The 16,460-nt window shown below is 44.5% G+C and overlaps 1 protein-coding gene across 2 annotated transcripts in view; it reads right to left on the bottom strand.

Moving 5' to 3' along the window:
* Positions 1-11,819, bottom strand: part of NR1H3 (nuclear receptor subfamily 1 group H member 3) — a 54,906-nt gene extending 43,087 nt beyond the window's left edge. Inside the window, exon 1 of one of the 2 annotated variants that reach the window (XM_024215211.2) lies at positions 11,570-11,819. The gene's annotated coding sequence lies outside the window, so the exon portion shown is untranslated. Of the gene's footprint in view, positions 1-4,859; positions 4,896-11,569 lie in introns of those variants that run through there. The other variant, XM_024215219.2, reaches the window with a different exon arrangement.
* Between the last annotated feature and the right edge of the window lie 4,641 nt (positions 11,820-16,460).

Here is a 16,460-nt window from a genome sequence, read left to right as displayed (position 1 = left end):
AGACCCAGAACTGTGGGAGTACTGCCAGGGGGCAGCACCCCAGGTAAAAGGGCACCGGGCTCCAGGGAGAGACACGGGGGCCAGAGGATAGGCGGATCACTGGCCTGCAGAGGGTGCTCCGGAGCTGGAAGTAGCTAATTCCTGGAAGTCACCCCCAGGAGGTGCCGCAGGGGTGAGTCCGCTCCTCTACACAACTCAATAAAGGCCAGAAAATGACATTGCAGGGTCCAATCTTGCTCTGCTCCCTGTGGGAACCATGGGAAATGAAGCAGATAGCATCCAAACTTATTGGTACTTTTCATCTGCAAAACTCTTTAGAAACAAGCAAATTAACCATCCTCCCCCACCCCAAATCCTGGAAGGTAGGAGAGACCACCATCGTGATCATTGCCTCCCAAAGGCCTTCTGCAGCCCAGCACTATACAAGAAGAGAAAGGAGAGGCAGAATTACAATGAAAAATCAAAGATAACGCCACATCCTCTGGATTCCCCAGAGTGCCCCAGCACAACTCCTTGGTATGAACCTCTAATTGTCACTAATTCCTCTGGGCAGGGAGATGGCCCAACCTACCATTGGCATTTAAGAAATGATAGAAAATAAACAGAAAAGTTATCCCAGGGAAGCAGAGACACAGGGAAGATAAGTGAATTGCCCAAGGCCATCTGGTGAGTGAGCGGCTGAGCCAGGACTAGAACTCAGGAGTCCCTGCCTCCAACTCCCAAACCTAGATTTCTCTCTATCAAACAGGCCTGTTGCCTCTCTAATTTCCACAAAACTGGGCAACTTCTGGTCCCCTGGGAGTCAGAAATAGGAGGAAAACAGAAGAGAGGGATGGGGAGTAAGAGAGGGTGACAGTAATGCTTATCATACAATAACGTACCTGGGGTTTTTTTTGTTAAGTTATTCTCCCTCTCTCTCTTCTACTGTCTGTTTCATCAACTTGCTGCATCTTGCCATAGCCTAGATCAGTGGTTTTCAAAGCGTGAATCGTGATCCAGAAATGGGTCACGGAGTGGAAGGGACTGGGTCACGGCAGCTCTGATCAGCACCGCTGACCGGGCTGTTAAAAGTCCTGTTGACGGTGCTGCCCAGCTAAGGCAGGCTGTGACACTGCGCTGTGCCCCGGAAGCAGCCAGCAGCAGGTCTGGCTCCTAGGTGGGGGAGGCCAAGGGGCTCTGCGCGCTGCTCCCAGCCCGAGCACTGGCTCTGCACCCCCCACTGGCCGGTGCCTGCAGGCAAGAGCCACGCAGAGCCACTTGTGAGCCTCCGCCTAGGAGCCGGACCTGCTGCTGGCTGCTTTCGGGGGCACAGCACAGTCCGCGGTGCCAGGAGAGACGGGAAGCTTACCTCTGTACCCAGGCTGCGCCGCTGACTGGGAGCCGCTGGAGGTAAACCCATGCCCCAATCCCCTGCCCTAGCCCTGAGCCCCCCTCCCCCAGCCTGGAGCCCCCTCCTGCACCCCAAACCCCTCATCTCCGGCCCCACCCCAGAGCCTGCACACCCAGCCCGGACCCCCTCCTGCATTCCAACCCCCTGCCATAGCCCTGAGCCCACCCCAGAGCCCTGGCCCAGCCCAGAGCCCCCTCCCACACCCTGAACCTCTCATTCACAGCCCCATCCTGCAGCCCTCACCCCCACACCCTAACCCTCTGCCCCAGCCCTGCGCTCCTCCCAAACCCCTCATTCCCAGCTCCGTTGGGTCACGGGCATCAACAATTTTCTTTAACTGGGTCGTCAGAAAAAAAAGTTTGAAAACTACTAACTTAGACTGCATGCTCTTTGGAGCACAGACTCTTTATAGTGTGTCTGTATAGCCCCTAACACAATGGGGCCCTGACTGATGCCTGCCGGTTCTGTTGCTATACAAATAAATAAGTTATAATAATAATAAAGGAGGAATGAGATTTGGTACTGGGTTGAGAAATGGGCAGGAAAATCATGAAGATTCCAAAGACCAGCAGGGAAATGTTTTTATTCCCATTAATAGCAATAACCCCCTGTCTGCATACAGTGGCCAGGAAGGAAGGATGATACCATAGTAACATGGCCTACATAAAAAACATAAATTAGATAGATCCTGGGACTGGGGTCTTAATTCACTAGAGAGTCACTTCAAAAGAAATTAGCTCAACTATCGCTATTGCATATCTCAGTCTAGTCCCCATATGTCCAAAAAACAAATATTTTGGCAGGATTTACTGTCTTTACACTTAAGATAATGGCACAGTAGAGTCAAGACTGCGGTGCAGCAGTAAAGCTGGACTTGGGAACCCAGAACTGGATTATCAGGTGGTACCAGGAAGTATTTAGGGGTATCGACAGATGTGAAGCTGCAGGGGAAAGGTCTGGAATAGTGGATGAGGTTCACAGCATGTCAGGAGCAAGGACTTTAGGAGCTCTGTGTGAAGGAAGCCTGCACAATATTTAGCCATATTTTGCCTGGCTCTAGTCAGCATGACCACCGCATTTCTGCTATATGGGCCAAATTCAATTAAACACCGAAGACAAGAAGAAACTCTATGTGTTGCAACAACTTGTAAGGAAACTGAAAATCTTCTGTAAAGCTGCAAAATGAAAAATAATGGGTGGGATGGGTTAAAAAGTCTGTGCAAATGAGAGAGGATCTATGTGACAGCAAGAGAGCGTGTGAGAGGGCGTGCGACAGTCTGTGCAACAGAGTGTGTGTGTAGATCTAATTCCCTCTGAGGCATTAATCCAAACGTGGAGTTGAACTTTCTGCAGACTTTGTCCTGCCAAGCATTGTCCCTTCTCACAGCCTCTGACATCACCACAAATGCTCAGCTGCAAAACAGTCCTGGAGTCAGGCACAGTCTGCTGGTTCTGGGCCAGCCAGTGAAATGGCTGCACTCAGGGCACACCCACCAGATGAGACGTAAGAGCCTCCCATTCCAACAGGATGTCTCCAAATACCCAGTAGATTTAGGTGCCTCCAAAGGCCCCATCCCTAACAGTCCAGTCCAGCATGGGCCACAGGGTCAATAACATTACATGTATCAGTCCTTCTGGAATTCCAGCTGAAATGAGCTCAAATCTCACATTTACATATTAGTGGAAGAACTGATCTGAGGATCAAATAAACTAAGAACAACTACATCATGGGATCAAATCAACAAGGAAATTTACTTGTATTTAGGTAAAAGAATATTTTCTTTGAGTAATAAGGTTCACAGATACATTACAATGGGTTCTAAAGCCTGCTTGCGGCTGGGGAGCAGAACCAGACCTGTCCATCACACGCAGCAGAGGAATGCCCCACTGCCTGAACTTCCCTTCAGTTGAGACAACTTCCACAGCCAGGATAATGCAGTTCTGTTTTCCTAAAGTACAGATTGTGCTAAACATATTTCGAAGGGAAAAAAAAAAGTTTCCCCTAATGAAATAAATCTGAATCGTTGAATGCCAATTTTCTGGATGATCCTTTTGTATTCAGAGTGGGTGGACTGGATCTGTGGAACTTATTACTTGAAGAAAGGAAATATGCAGGTAAGTACAAATAAATTTTCCTATTCTTCATCCTGCTAAGGTCCACAGATTCATTGCAATGGGATTTTCACAGCAGTATGCCTCCAGAGTAGGAAATAAGATCATCCTTTAAATATAGACATCCATAATATATTATATTATCCTCTAGTCTTCTCTGGGCATTACGGAGTGGAGAGAACCTGCTGAAAATTAACAAAGGTTAAAGTCTGAATGTCCAATATATAGCGTTTTAGAGAGTGTATGTCTTGATGGCCATGTGGCTACCTAGCAGATCTCATTACAGGAGACAGGGCCGGCTCTTGGTTTTTTGCCGCCCCAAGCAAAAAAAAAAACCTGGAGTGCCACTGCCGAAGTAAAGGTGCCGCCCCAAAGGGCCGGAATGCCGCCCCTTCAGAAGTGCCGCCCCAAGCGCATGCTTGGGACGCTGGTGCCTAGAGCCGGCCCTGACAGGAGACACAACTTCTCTGGCCTGAGATTGCCAAATGTTCCTAAAGACTGGATTTGATGCTTAACAGAAGGAAAAATATTTCTTGAATTTTATTTAGAAATTAATGCTATAACAGTTGTAAAGGCTACTTGCCTGAATTAAAGGCACAATACTGGATCCCACCAAAGAAAGCTACCTACTTCTCAAGACTAAACATGCCAAGTTGTTTTTTAACTTTTCCTCATGGTCAGGTTTTCTAAACCTTCTATGATTTTTTGTTGCTCTTCTCTGATCTCTCTAATTTATCCACATCTTTCTTAAAGTGTGGAGCCCAAAACTGGAAACAGTACAAATGAGGCCTCACAATGCCAAGTAGACGGGGATAATTATCTACCATTTCTTACATACAACACTCCAGTTCATACACCCCAGAATGATATTAGTCTTTTTAGCAACTACATCACATTGCTGACTCATAAAATTTCTGATCCACTATAACCCCCTGATCCTTTTCAGCAGTACTACTGCCTAGCTAGTTATTCCCCATTTGATTTCTCCTTCCTAACTGTAGTGCTTGTGGATTTCAGACCAATTTTCCAATTTGAGAAGATCATTATGAATTCTAATCCTGTCCTACAAAGTGCCAGCAACCCTCCCAGTCTGGCATCATATGCAAATTTTACAAGCATACTCTCCACTCCATTAGCTGAGACATTAATGAAAAAATTGAAGTGTCGGACCAAGGACAGACCCTTGCAGACCCCACTAGATGTGTCCCCCCAGTTTGATGGCGAACCATTAATAACTACTCTTTGAGTGCAGTCTTTCAACCAATTTTCCAACCACCTGATAGTAATTTCATCTAGACGACATATTGCCTCACATTTCTTATGAGAACATCATGAGGGACAGTATCAAAAGCCTTACCAGAATCAAGATCAATCACATCTACAGCTTCCCCTCATCCACTAGGCCAGGAACCCTGTCAAAGAAGGAAATTAGGTTGGTTTGACAAGACGTTCTTCAATTAAATTAAGTTCTAAAAAAATTAAAGAATGGCAACAAGATGCAACCAGAAAGGTAGGCCACCACCTACATCAGGGCATTTTTTGCTGGAATATTTGACCACAGCCAAATGATAGTCAATTTTGACATTATTTGACCAGGCAATTGGCTGGCTTGCCAAGCTTAGTTCCAGCTACCACTTGTAAAATAGTATTCTCCCTCTTGCTGTACTCCAAGGTCTGCTTCATCTTGCCATAGGATTTGTATTCTTTTCTACAGCCTCTGGCAGGAGAAAGGAAAAAATAGATTTATAATCCTGTTATTCTGAATAGTTTCAGCTTTCCATAAAGTTTCCCACTGTATCACTAAGAGAGCTGGAAACTGATCTGCCCATGCCCATGATGAAGGCCCCACATGTGCATGAAACAAATTTGTGTCTCACTATCTTTTTCAGAGAGAAGACTATGGAATTTTTAGGTTGATGGGGATCAGATTTGCAATACTAACCATCCATGTTAGCACTGACTGTGAAAGCATGTGGAGAATGTCAAATACATTTCACACCTTTATTTTTATTGTGCTTGAGCTGCTGTTGACAGAGACCTTTCATGCCCATGGGAGGGGGCTGAGGTGATGCCTGCCTGGAGTCAGCTGCCTGTGAAGGGCCTATATAGTGAGGACATTCTTTCAGGTAAAAATCTCAATTAGAAATGATGAGTCCCTGACCACCACAGAATATAGCCACATTTATCTTTCGCAGTGATACCAGATTAAACTTGGACTGGAGCACACTGCGGAACCGTCTGGCCTTATAAAATGGAGATGAGAGGACTAGAAATAAACAGATGGTGAGCCAAGATGTTCCTTACTGCCTGCTTGTTCTTCCATATCTGGGCTATTCCCCCACCTTTCATCACTCCATGGCCAGCTGCTAAAGGGAGGAGATGGGGATAAGGACAAGGCATGGCAACCTACAGCAGCTGCGGCTAAGAACAATAACCTGGACGTTAAAGTGTTGCAATCCACAGTGGCAGCCAAAGACAACAGCCAAATGGTTAGGGCATTGTGACCTGCAGCAGCAGCCTGTTCCTTTCCTAATCTTTTAGGTGAGGCAGAAAATCCTCATTCCTCTATTATGATATCTTCCCTAGGAACACAAGGAGGGTTAAATAGCTATAGCATGCTTAGAGAAGCCCCAGATCTCCTAAGCATAGTCTCACAGGACTCTGTACTCTGCCTGAAAAAGTCTATCCTCTATTTTGTTTGGTTTAACATATACATTTTATTATTTTTATCCCCTAACTTTCATTCAGAGAACTGGCTTTTCTCTACTAAGGAGAAAGAATTCCCTTTGTGTGTGCGTGAGCGCACCTATGGGAATCAAAACAAGGATCCCTTCTATCTCTCTCTGGGAAGATACTGGCCAGGGGCTGAAGAACGGAGTCCCCAGAAAATCTAACCCTCTCTATTGCATAGGATCTACATGGGCCAGATGGGTCTGTCTCTCCCCTGCAAGTCTACCCTAGGAAATCAGCAGGGATCCCTGGAGGCTTATTACAGAAGTGGCAGCCGAGAAAAGGAACTGGACCCAAATGCCTCTTAGCACACTCTCTGGTGTTCATAAAATAATCAATTCCAAAGCCAGAAGAGAACATTGTGATCATCTAATCTGACCTCTTGTATCCCACAGGCCCTAGAATTTACCAAAATAATTCCTATAAAAACATCCAATCTTGATTTAAAAACTGTCAATGATGCAGAATTGACCACAACCCTGGGTAAATTGTTCCAAGGGTTAATTGCCCTCACAGCTAAAAATGTACACTTTATTTTCAGTCCGAACTCATCTAGTTTCAACTTCTAGCCATTGAATCATGTTATACTTTTCTCTGCAAGACTGAAGAGCCTATTATTAAATATTTGTTCCTCGGGTAGATGCTTTATAGACTGAAAATAAGTAACCCATTAATCTTTTCTTGAGCTCATTTAATCTATCATTAAAAGGCATGTTTTCTAATCCTTTAATCATTCTCATGACTCTTCTTTGAGCCCTCTACAATTTATCAACTTCTTCTTGAATTGTGGACACTGAACCAGACACAGTATTCCAGCAGTAGTTACACCAGTGCCAAATACAGAGATAAAATAACTTCTCTGCTCCTACTGGAAATTCCCATTTATGCATCCAAAGATCACATTAGCCCTTTTGGCCACAGTGTCACACTGGGAGCTCACATTCAGCTGATTAACCATCATGACCCACAAATCTTTTTCAGAGTTATTGCTTCCCCGGATAGTCCCCCATCCTATAAATATGGCCTGCACTCTTTGTTCCTTGAAGCATATATTTACATTTAGCTGCATTAAAATGCATATTGCTTGCTTGCACCCACTTTACTGAGCAACCCAGATCTCTCTGTATCAGTGACTTGTCCTCTTCATTATTTGCAACTCCCCTATTTTTATGTCATCTGCAGACTTCATCAGTGGTAATTTTAAGTTTTCTTCCAGGTCACTGGTAAAGATATAAAATAGTGTAGGGCCAAGAACTGATCCTTCCATGACCCCAGTAGAAACACACCTGCTCTATGAGGATTCCCCATTTATAATTGTATTTTGAGACCTTTCAGCCAGTTTTTAATCCATTTAATGTATGTCATGTTAATTTTACATTGTTCTGTTTTTTTAATTAAAATGTTGTGCAACATCTTAAGAAGTCTATTATATTAACACTATTACCTTTATCAACCAAACTTGTAATCTCATAAAAAAATATCAATTTTGAAAAGATCTATTTTCTATAAACCCATATTGATTGGCATTAATTATATTACCCTCCATTAACGCTTTTTTAATCAAGTCCTGTATTAACCACACCATTATTTTGCCTGAAATTGACATCAGACTGACAGGCCTGTGATCACCCAGGTGATCCCATTTACCCATTTTAAATATTGCCACAACATTAGCTTTCTTTCAGTCTTCTGAAACTTCACCAGTGTTCACAGACTTATTGAAAATCAACATTAATGATCCAGCAAGCTCTTCACCCAGCTCTTTTAAACTTCTTGGATTAAAGTTATCTGGGCCTGCTGATTTAAAAATGTCTAATTTTAGTAGCTGCTGTTTAACATCCTCCTGAGATACTAGTGCAGTGGGAAGAGTGTCATCTTATGGTATGACATTATCTGGTTTTTTTCCTCCCAAATACAAAACAGAAATATTTATAGAACGTGTCTGCCTTTTCTGCATTATTATCAATCATTCTACCATTTCCATCTAGTAATGTATCAATACCATAGTTAGGGTTCTTTTGTTCCTAATATACTTTAAAAACTCCTTATTGTCCTTGACTCTGCTGCCCATAGATTTTTCAATGTGTCCCTTTGCTTCCCTTATCAATTTTCTACTATTTCTAGTTTCTTATTTATATTAATTAGTATCGACCCCTTTCTTCCATTTGTTATGTTTTTGGGGTTTTTTTATAGCTGCCTTCACTTCCCCTCTAAACCATGTCGTCTTTTTAACCAGTACAGCATTTTTCCTTGATTGAGGGTTTTTGGGCATCTAGTAAAGTGAGTGTTCTTGAACAATTCCAAATCATCATTCATATTTTTCTGATTAAATTATTCCTGTCAGCTGATATGGCTGATAATTTTTTTCAGCTTTGTGTAACTGCCCTTTTTGATGCACCAAGTATATATATTACTGGTTTGGACTTCATTCTGTTTGCACATTATAAATGTGATCAAGTCATGATCGCTTGTACTTAAGCTACCATTAAGCAACCATGTGTTGACAATGTCCATCCTGTGCCCAGTGCCTGAGGGGAGGAGGTGGCTGACCTCAGCAGTCAGGAGTGTGGCTGCTGGTGTGGGCTGCAGGTACAATTTTTGATTTTCTATGTAGTGTGCTGCCCTTCTGGCTTCACTCCTGTCTTGGGGATTGCAGAAGGGGAAACCGCTTGCCCCTGGAGTCAGTTTTCACAATTCTATCTGGTTCTTTCCATGCCTGGGGAAGGGGTGCCAAGCCAACTCCACCCAGAGTGTGCTGATGGGGGAAGGTGCAATCTGCCTGTAGAGCCGGCTGAGCTCCCCAATGAGACACTTAATATGGGAATGAAGCAGGAGGCAAAGGCGCTTCCTTTTGCCGCTGGCTTTTCTTGGCCTCGCTCTCTCTCTGAAGTCTGCAGGGGCACCAGCTGCTGCAAACACTGCAGGAGGGGAAACAGAGCTGAGGGGGAAATCTTCCCAAAAGGCAAATGCAGCTCTGGGACACAGTTGAGAATATTAAACCAAACTGTTAGTCAGAAATCTGAAATCAAGTCTGGAATTTCCCTCAGTAAAGCCCTGCAGCTGAGGCACCTGACTGAGCAGCTGGCCACTGGGAAGGCAAAAAAATGGAGGGAACTTCAGGGACAAGGGCATTCCCCTACTGCCAATGACTGGCAGGTCTGGTTCAGGCTAAAGAACCCACTGTCACCAACTTGCAGACCAAAACACAATTAAGAGAAGGTCAAATCTGAGACATTATTTCAAATATAGGTTAAAATTATTTTTTTGACAACATATGACTCAGCCTGCAACTCCCAGTTGTGCAGACAGTCTGTGCCCCACAGAGCTCACAATCAAGGTTATGACAAGATGTAACTGGTGGATGAGACAGACAAATGGGGAATTCGGAGAAGGGGAGGACAAGGACACAGGAAAGTTAACACGTTATCATACATTAAGCAGAGGTATCCACTCCCCACCTGACTAGGCAGGCAGTGAGCAGAGATCTCTGCTCTGCTTAATGTGTAACTAGTCAGCCTTACTGATACCTCACCCTTAGACACCACCGCCCCTGACGCTCTTGTCTCATCCACATGTTATTTCTGGTAATAATCTAGACTGTGAGCTCTTTAGACCAGGGGTCATTTTTTATACCATGACTGTGCAACACCTAGCACTATGTGTCCCTGATTCTTGATGGTTGCCTGCAATACAAATTAATAATGTCTCCAACTTTTCATTAAAACTAGGGGATTTAATCCCTTTTATTTCACTGGGGCCAGGTCTACACTAAAAAGATAAGTCCATCAAGCTATGTCGCTCAGGGGTGTGAAAAATCCACCCCCCTAAGCAACATAGTGAAGCCGACCTAAGCCCCGGTGTAGACAGCACTAGGTCAACAGAAAAATTCTTCTGTCAACCTAGCTACCACCTCTCAGGGAGGTGGATTAACTATAGTGACAGAAGAATCCCTGTCATCGCTGTATTGAGTGGCTACACTGAAGGGCTACTGCAACTGTGCCGCCGTAGCGGTTTAAGTATAGACATTGTTTTAGAATAGAAACAGAAAGGCTCACATTTAGAATAAAAGACATTGCAGGGGATTGGAGGGGAACCACTGTTAGAGAGGTTAAAATCGAATCTGAAGACTTTCACCTCTCCGTCACCAGTTACAATCCGGCACAGGTTAGTAATGACTAAAAGCTGTTTCTATTGGATGGCCCCTGTTTGAAATGAGTTGTGGTCTCAGTCAGTTCCTACTAGGACTGGTGTCCGCGACACAAAAAACGCTACCACAACTGGCCTTATTTGGCACATTCAGTAGAGAGGCCAAGGATTGGATAACTCATGGCAGCACCCCTACATGTGATCCCTCCAGGACAAAGATGAGAAACACTGACAGTAATGTGAGGAAGATGACCTATCACTGCCCGTGCTATACCTGATGTGGGATTAGAAGGACCTCCATTCCTAATGTATGTCAGTCCAGAACCTCTTACCAGCACATATGCATGGGAATAAATTAAAAACCACTTAGAGAAACAAAGGAGGATTCAGACAAGAGTCCAGCTGCCCCCTGCCTCAAATAGAGCAAGAATAATGTACAGGAGTACTGCAACCATCATGGCAGATCAGTCTGTCACCTTCCCCTACCACTGGAGCTGCAGCATTACACTGAAGCAGGGCCAGGTTGGATCTGTGGGGGCCCAGGTGATGTGATATCCCCCAAAAACATGTACAGAAGAGGCAGAGCTTGATCTAAGCATGTCAGAGAGAAACCTTACAGAGTATCTCCTAAAGAGAGACCACAGCCTGGCTCAATGGGAACCCGCCCCCCCCCCCCTTCCCCAAAGCATTCTCCATTCCTGCATCCTATCACTGAAGACATAAGAAAATGGGTATCTTGCAGCTGGCAACAAAAATGCACCAAATGGGTGCAAAAAGCATCCCCGCCCCCTTTTGACACCTTTCTCCTTCCACTTAAGCTGCCTCCCAACCTTACCCACACAGACAGGCCAAGATGGATCACAGTCACATGAAAAGTTCAGCTCATTCTTTATGCCAGAAGACAATATGCCTAGGGAACAGGCCAGAATGGCTTCCTCGGCCACACTGCCCAGCTGCACAGAGGGTCCACAGTCCAAACCTATGCTCAAACAATATATCAGGTGTTTTTCTGAGTCACCTTAAGTCTCCTTATGCCACTACAAAGACATCATAATGGCCACCCTAACGAGATTCATGGGAACAACATACTGTACAGCCAGCGTGGGGTAGGCACAGCTTTGTAGAGCCAGAACAAGAAGGTGCCTGCAAATCCCAAGATTCCCCGGGACAGCATGAAAAGAAAGAAGTTACCAGTAAGCTCCGTCCTGCAGCTCCTCCGTGGCACAGGAACGCCAGCAACCCCGGGATTGGACGTGACCTGCTCAATACGGGAATAACACAGGCCACAGGAGAGGGAGTGACCTGTTCGGCGCAGCCCAGTTGGTCCCAGGGGCACAGGAATGCCAGGACTCAGGAGAGGGGGCGACCGGGTGAGCACAGCCAGCCCTTAATATTTACTTCTTGGAGCTGCTACTGAAGTTGCAGTGATGTAATGTGAGCAGCAGCCTCGGAGTCACATGCTTGAGCTTTCCCCAACTCCACCCCCATAGCGTTCCTCCCCCCTCTATCTCCCTGACCTCCACATCCTGGCAGCATGGCCCGCTTGACAACACAAACAGAGAGAACCAGCTCCTCCCACCTGGCCCGCCGCCAGAAAGGCTGGGACCTAATCGAACTCAGCCAGGGAACAGCAGCAACAAAACCACTGCAGCTACTGAGCCTGAGCTCTGGTCACCATATTTAGTTCCCCTGCAAACATTTGGCTCACCATCTCTGGAGGTCAGGAGCTCAGCACTGAGCCCACTGCTCTCCCCATTGGCCTCTTCCTCTGAGCTATGGGGACAGTTAGGAAGCAGAGGGCATGCACTGTGTTTCACCTGGAAAATATTACAGATGTGTTTATTTTTACATTTGGGGAGTATTTGATCTCCATTAAAGTAAAAGACCAATAACATCAGACACAGTGTGGACTGGCACAGGGAAAGCTTCCATTCCCACCCAACTCTCTTGATGGACCCCATTCCTGATCATCAGCACCTTCTGCTATTCCAGATGTGCTCCCCACACATCTCTCCTGAACACCTTCAATCCTGGCCAGCAGCCCCCCTGCTATTCCAGTCCAGGGCTAGGACTCCCTGCACATAGCTCTACCAATTCCCTTGAGTGCTACCCTGCAGCTCTCCCCGTTAGCTATTCCAGGCCTAGCCTGCCGCTCCCTCTCAATACACCAAGAAACGGGAACACAAAGAAATGTGATTTACTCACTTCTTGCTTCCCCTCCATTCTTTGTCTCCAAGATTATCCTTTTCCTGACCTACTGTCAGTCTATTGTGTCTCTCCCTTTCATTATGTTCTGTCCCGTTCCTCTGCTGGGCTTTCCTCAGCTCTCTTCCCCTTCCTCACCTGGGTCCATCATGTTCTCCCCATCCCTGAAATAAATGAGGAGAAAAGTTGATGAGCCAACCTTGTAGCAGGTAATGCAGGAAGCAGAAGGGGCCCCCTATCTATTTACATTCAAATGGATATTAAAAAAAAAAAATTCAGCTGAAAATGGATCTCAGAGTTGGGATCAATTGGTCCTTAGTCTAAAAAGGACTCTGAAGACAGCAGAGGAGAAGGAAGGAGGAAATGGGACTGTAAGTTTAGAAACAGTCTGTAGGAAGATCTGATTAGTTAGAATAAAAGTGCTGGGCACCTCTAGCCACTGCCACCACCTGAACCCCATAGAAACAACAGCTCCTTTCTGATGGCCTCAACAAAATCACCCTCCTTCTACTCTCCAGGCAAGCAGAGGATATCTCCAAGGCCTTGTCAATACAATACAAGAAAGTTGCACAGGATTAAATGAGTTTTTAAACCATTTTAGTTAAACTGGTACCACCCCTTGTGTGGAAACTTATCTCAGTCTAAGAGTGGCTTATTTCAGTTTAGTTTAACCAATTACTAATTGCCTTAAATTAAAATGAAATAAGCCAGGTTTAAACCAAAATAACAGCCTTTTGCAACAGTTTGATGAAATTGGTTTAACAAAAATCACTCCTTAAGCTAGACTGATACAACTTGCTCAGACAGACAAGTTTCAGAGTCATGTTAACCAGAAATGGAAAGACCTCCTTAGGACACACCCAGTCCATTCTCTGCACCTTCCAAGACTAGGGTGGGATTGCTCACTGGTATATTATGGACAGGGCCGGCTCCAGGCACCAGCTCAACAAGCAGGTGCTTGGGGCAGCCAAGGGAGAGGGGCGGCACCTGCGGCAATTCGGGGGCGGCAGGTCCCTCACTCCCTCTAGAAGCAAAGGACCTGCTGCTGAACTGCCGCCGCCGATTGCAGCTTTTTTTTCCCCCAATTGCCGCCGCCGATCGCGATTTTTTTTTTTTTTGCTTGGGGCGGCAGAAATGCTGGAGCCGGCCCTGATTATGGAGAGGCTGCAGCCTCTCCATAGTTCAGGCTGCAATTAGTCCTGTTTTAGACAATCTATAATTTTAACATGGAAAATTGGTTTGGCCAGAAAATTGTTAGCTTCACCCAGAAGCCAAAGCAAATGCAAACAAACTGCATTTGAGTTACAGGTCAGTAAAAAAAAAACGACACTCCAGATTTTAAATGTAGACTTTTGTCTAATGTTTCCTTGAATCCCAATACTGATCAATAAAAATCACATCACATCACAATATAAATACTATTTTTCCACCAGTAATCTCAAAATATAAATGCAACCCAAAACATATCTGACAAAGAAACATAAAAGTATATGTACACAGCAACAACACAGAAGCCTTGTCTGCAAAGAATTTTTAAGCAACTCTCCTACCATTGGCCTAGCACTAGTGAAATGAACAATACTAATATACAGATAATATCTACAGTACAATATTCCATATTAAAAACCTGCAGTAAAAATATTAACATTGATTGACTAAACACTCTTCTTCTTATGTGGTACCTCCATTACTGGAGGTTTTCAACCATGGTAACCCATTCTGTATAGTTCTCTGCTAATCTCTTTGTGGATGAATACTCCCTTTGATCCACCCAGGATACCACATCATCCATCCACAATCTTCTTTTTCTGCCTTGTGTTCTTTTGCCATCAACTTTCCTTTCCAGTGCCTGTAAACATATATCACCCACTGAGCTTCTTAAAATGTGCTGTGCAAATCAAATCTATCTTTTCATAAGATCTCTAACTAGCAGTTGCTGAGTTCCAATACTTTTTCATTGGTTATAGGATTTAAACATGGTATTTGTCAGAATTTTTTTATAACACCATAGCTGGAAGAACTGTAGCTTCTTTATTATCCATGTTTGAAGTTAGGTCTCAGCGCATGTTTAGTGAGAAGTCAGTTTAATTGAAGGGGCTGAGGTGCTGACTCTTGTATAACTTATCTCCAAAATTTTTTCTTAGTAATTGAAACAGTTATTAACAACATTTGTAAACAAGTGATTACAAATCCCTTCATCTTTCAGTTACTCAGCTTTCACTCTTTTGGCTATTGCAATGTCATAATTTTACAAGTTCTCTAGCCAGTAAAGTATTCCAAGCTACATGAGAACAGACATTTTAATGTCAAAAGCAAGCAACTCTTTTTTTTTTTAATCCAGTCCTGCTTTATAAGTAATAAAAAAGCACACAATCCCAGGTTTTTTTTATTTGTTTGTTTGTTTGTTTGTTTTTTGGTGAGTCACCTTTAGTAAGGTATAGAATTTTCTAGGTTTCTAGGAAATCTGTACAAGCTCAGCAAAAAAAAAAAAGTTTACTGCATATGCTCAGTATAGTAAATCTGAATCAGTTTTCTGACACTCCCAAAGACACTGGTTGCTCCACTGTGAGGGTTGTGCCATGACAATTTTTAACTTTTTAAATAACTGTTAAAAAGTCACAAAAACAATGTGGAGTCTGGTGGCACCTTAAAGACTAACAGATTTATTTGGGCATAAGCTTTCGTGGGTAAAAAACCCACTTCTTCAGATGCATGGAGTGAAAATTACAGATACAGGCATAAATATATATTGGCACATGAAGAGAAGAGAGTTACCTTACAAGTGGAGAACCAATGTTGAAGGCCAATTTAGTCAGGGTGGATGTAGTCCACTCCCAATAATTGATGAGGCAGTGTCAATACCAAGAGAGGGAAAATTGCTTTTGTAGTGAGCCAGCCACTCCCAGTCCCCATTCAAGCCCAAATTGATGGTAAATAAATCTGTTAGTCTTTAAGGTGCCACCGGACTCCTCATTTTTGTGGATACAGACTAACACAGCTACCCCTCTTATACTTGTTAAAAAAGTCAATTTTTTTAAATAATGGGACATATATATTCTCACATGCACACTTACTCTCTTGTTCTCAAAAACAACTGAATCATTTTTTGCTCAAATTTTCAAACAGAGGCCATCCCTGGGAATTTTCAGCCAAATTGATGAATGCTTCAACAAGTTATGCACAAAGAATGGAATAGGAGATTTTAGGCAACCTTCACCATAGACATCACTACAAATTCCATATTACTGAAGTCAGTCCAATACTCATGTTAAATTCCTGCTTCCACTCTTGGAGTTAGGGGCATGCTGGATGCTAGCTTTCTAGGCTCAACAGACTGTAGTTTATTTGTCTGGAGTTCTGCCAGTACTAGCTGCGTTTTGTCCTCTGGGCTAGGGCAGCCATCAGAGCTGTCAGGTTGGTCTAGGATCCAATGCACAGCACATGTATGCTGGAAGCCTGGCACACTTTTTAGACCTATTCTCTAGCTCACTGCGCTTCTAGGGAGGTGGGGGCATCCTAAGCATGAGCAAGACCTTGGCACTGGCATGTGCACCAAGCCAGTTAAACACCCGCCAACCCCATCCATGCCAGTCCCAATGGACACTAGCTCCGGGGTGTATGCACACAGCCTAAGGACCAGACAGCAGCCAAGGGAAGGGCACTGGGGGCCTGGAAATGGGTGACAGCCCCTGCCCTGAGCAGCTGACAAAAACACCCTCCCCCACCCCATGGCGCTTCTCTAACTCACTTCCGGTGTGCTGTTCCTTTCTCCCTTTACTGTCCCATTTCTATGGTGCTTCCGCCTCTACCAAGATGGCGGATCCCTCTTTCCTGTGTGTGGCGGAATGTGTACCGGGGCGGCTCCTGCGGCCCGCAT

Source organism: Terrapene carolina, unplaced genomic scaffold (assembly GCF_002925995.2).
Source record: "Terrapene carolina triunguis isolate 2854851 unplaced genomic scaffold, T_m_triunguis-2.0 Scaffold96, whole genome shotgun sequence".
In the NCBI taxonomy this organism is placed as follows: domain Eukaryota; kingdom Metazoa; phylum Chordata; order Testudines; family Emydidae; genus Terrapene; species Terrapene triunguis.
This window is presented reverse-complemented; position numbering and strand designations above follow the sequence as displayed.